Here is a 4,261-nt window from a genome sequence, read left to right on the forward strand (position 1 = left end):
ATAAAGTAAAATGGTGCTAGTAGAGTGAGGTGCTGCTGAAAAGATACCTGAAAATAAGGAAGCATACTGGAACCGGGTAACAAGCAGAGGTTGGAACAGTTTGGAGGGCTCAGAAGGAGACAGGAAAATGTGGGAAAATTTGGAACTCCCTAAAGAGTTGTTGAATGGCTTTAACCAAAATGCTAGTAATGATATCGACAATGAAATCCTCTGAGGTGGTCTCAAACGGAGATGAGGAACTTGTTGGGAACTGGAGCAAAGGTGACTCTTGTTATGTTTTAGCAAAGATACTGGGAGCATTTTGCCCCTGCCCTAGATGTTTGTGGAACTTTGGACTTGAGAGAGATGATTTAGTGTAACCAGTAGAAGAAATTTCTAAGCAGCAAAGCATTCAAGAGATGTCTTGGGTGCTGTTAAAGCCATGCAGTTTTGTAAGGGAAGCAGAGTATAAAAGTTCAGAAAATTAGCAACATCATCAATGTGAGGAAAATCCCATTTTCTGAAGAGAAATGCAAGTCAGGTGCAAAAATTTGCATAAGTAACAAGGAGTCAGATGTTAATCCCCAAGTCAATGGGGAAAATATCTCCAGGACATGTCAGAGGTCTTTGTGACAGCTCCTCCCATCACAGCCATAGAGGCCAAGGAAAAAAATGACTTTGTGGGCCAAGCCCAGGGTCCCAATGCTGTATGCAGTCTGGGGACTTGGTGCCCTGCCCCTGGCCATTCAAGCCATGGATGAAAGGGGCCAATGTACAGCTTGGGCCATGGCTTCAGGGGATGCAAGCCACAAGCCTTGGCAGCTTGCATGTGGTGTTGAGCCTGCGTGTGCATGGAAGTCAAGAATTGAGATACGAAAACTTCTGCCTAGATTTCAGAGGTTGTATGGAAATGCCTGGATGCCCAGGCAGAAGTTTGCTTCAGGGTGGGGCCCTCATGGAGAACCTCTGCTAGGGCAGTGCAGAAGGGAAATGTGGGGTTGGAGCTCCCACACAAACTCCCTACGGAGGCACTGCTTAGTGGAGCTGTGAGAAAAGGGCCCCCACTATTCTCCTGAAACCCGAATAGTGGGTTCTCCTACAGCTTGCACTCTTTGCCTGGAAAAGCTGCAGACACTGAATGCCAGCCCATGAAAGCAGCCAGGAGGGAGGCTATACTCTGCAAAGCCACAGCAGTGGAGCTGCCCAAGACCATGGGGACCCACCTCTCGTATCAATGTGACCTGGATGTGAAACGTGGAGTCAAAGGAGATCATTTTGGAGTTTCAAGATTCGATTACCATGTTTGATTTTGGACTTGCATTGGGCCTGTAGCTTCTTTGTTTTGGCCAATTTCTCCCATTTAGAATGGCTGTTTTTACCCAATGCTTGTACCCTCATTATATCTAGGAAGTAACTAATTTGCTTTAGATTTTAGAAGTTCATAGGCGAAAAGGACTTGCCTTGTCTCGGTTGAGACTTTAGACTGTGGACTTTTGAGTTAATGTTGATATGAGTCAGGACTTTGGAGGACTGTTGGGAAGGCATGATCGATTTTGAAATGTGAGGACATGAAATTTGGTAGAGGCTGGGGCAAAATGACATGTTTTGGCTCTGTGTTCCCACCTAAATCTCATCTTGAATTGAACTTTCATAATTCTCATAGGTTGTGGGAGGGACCCAGTGGGAGATAATGAAATCACAGGGGCAGTTTCTCCTATACTGTTCCTGTGGTAGTGAATAAGTCTCATGAGAGCTGATGGTTTTTATAAGGAGAAATCCCTTTTGCTTGGCTCTCTTTGCCTGCTGCCATCTACATAAGATGTGACTTGTTTCTCCTTGCCTTCCACTGATTGTGAAGCTTCCCCAGACACGTGGAACTGAAAGTCTGATAAACTATTTTTCCTATATAAATTACCCAGTCTTGGGTATGTCTCTATCAGCAGTATGAACATGGACTAATACAGTGCTATAAATTTTGAAGATAATATTGCACTTCTCATAATTACTCAACTTTAAACATACTTTTTTGTTAAAGAGTTCAAAAGTGATTTTACTTAGCATCAGGTTAGTTAGAGAAAATAATGTTTTTATTTTAGTGCAACAAGCATCCATGAAGAAAATAATTCCCGAGGTTAACAAAGGTATGTAATCCTGTCATGTCATACTATAGAGGAGAAATCTGAGTCTTGGAAAGATGAAATTTGCTGGCTAAATTCCCAGAATGAGTTAGCAACACTGCTTAGTACAATGGCACACTGGTTTTTTGACTCTCAGATTTATGCACTTTTCACTACTGCTTCTCTTGACTTCATTATGTTAGAAAATCATATTTAAAAAATTGTCTTGCTCTATACCTTGTCAACTTGTACCATGTAATAACTCTTTATCCTTTGAAGATAAGCCAGTGTTTGGCATTGCTATTTGCAAAGCCTACTCATTTCTGAAACATTGTTATTGCATCTTCTCCACAATTTTTTAGTTTTGATTTTCTTAAGAATGTATTTTTCTTAAATTATGAATTTTCTGTTAAGTATGGAAAATCACTTTTCTTGTATTCCCATTTTTCTATCTGTTGCCCTTGAGATATGCTCCCTAATTAGTAAAATGGTTGTCACCTAATTAACTGAACTCAAATTTTGATCATCCGTTGCTCACTGCCTTTTTCTTGAGTAAAATAAGCCCTCAGGATATGAAAGCCTGTCATAATAGTTTCTGAATGTGAAGGTTATGGTCCATATCATCCCTGAACATTTTATTTGTCATTCAGCCTCTTCCTAACTTCTAACTAAGAAAATATAACTTGCCACAAAGGTACGGTGCTTATCTCTCTTAACATTTCTGACTCATGCTAACTCATCATTGCCCAAACTAGATTACAGTCACAGTGTTGAAGTCAAAAACATATGTTGTAATTTGAACAACTCCATAAGAAATGTATTTTTTTAAGGAATAAGGGACTGAGGAGAAGTATTGGGGCATTCCCCTTTTCCACATACTGTTGTTTTTTTCATATAATTCAAACACTGTTGAAAAAATATCTGTAACTACAGTGAAAAATTGTTTCAGGTTAGCTGGATTTGGATGGTTGGCTATAAATACAGTGAAGGTTGGCCTCAATTTCAGTTATGCTGAGAACTATCTGAACGTACTGCTTATCATTTTGTTTGAGAAACGTAATCATGTGACTATGAAGCATATGTCACATGAATGTGGTTAGTGGCATTGAAAAAGCATATTGAGTTTAAGTTGATAATTATATTATTTTATAAATACCTAGTTTTCTCCTTAATTGCTATTCACATGCTTGGCTGAGTGGTTACCTTATTATATTTTTCTTTTATTCAGAACATGGCTGTAATCACGTAAGAGAAAGGAGACAATATGTATAAGTAAATGTTCCTTAAACAACATGGTTTTTCTGTAGAATAATGCATTTTCCTAATTAACACCTAATCTCATAGAGGCTACCTTAGCAATTGATAGAAAATTGTATTATTTAATGTGTTAATACATCAATGTACAATTTGGGGAAAATAATCATTGCAGGTCACATTACCCTTAAAACAAAATGCTCATCAGGGAAGGGCAGTAGTTTGACACCTTTTCATACTGTGTTCTGCTGAACAGTTACCAACACAAGTAATTTCAGCCTGCTGGAGGCTGAATACCTCACGGCATGGTGATATCGTTGTGATAGTGAGTTCCAAAAGAAAGATCTGGTCATTAAAAGTGTGTGACATTCCCCCACCCCCACTATTGCTGTCTCTTGCTTCTGCTTTTGCCGTATGATATGCCAACTCCTGCTTAACCTTCTGCCATGAGTAAAAGCTTCCTGAGAGTTCCCTGGAAGCAAATGCTGGCATTTTACTTCTTGTATAGCCTACAGAACTGTGAGGCTAATTAAACCTCTTTTCTTATGAGTTACACTATCTCGGGTATTTCTTTATAGCAATGCAAAAACAGCCTAATACATAGCTTCTTACATATGTATATTTGGGCATGTCACAGATTATTAGTATAGGACAAATTTGAAAAACAAAATTCCTCGATGTAGATATTTATTTTTGTATTGCCTTAGAGAAAAGCTATATTGACTGACACTTGTATACTATAAACATATAAATGAATATGTAATTTCCCCATTTTAGAATTCTACATTTTAACCTGTATTCATTCTGATTTCATACAGACATGTATACAATACATGTAACATTCTACTTTCCTTAAATGATTTACCAGATATTCAACATGATTTACATGACATTTCATTTTTAGCATATAC

Source organism: Aotus nancymaae, unplaced genomic scaffold, assembly GCF_030222135.1.
Source record: "Aotus nancymaae isolate 86718 unplaced genomic scaffold, 86718_ANA_hifiasm-v0.15.2.pri h1tg000022l_1, whole genome shotgun sequence".
In the NCBI taxonomy this organism is placed as follows: domain Eukaryota; kingdom Metazoa; phylum Chordata; class Mammalia; order Primates; family Aotidae; genus Aotus; species Aotus nancymaae.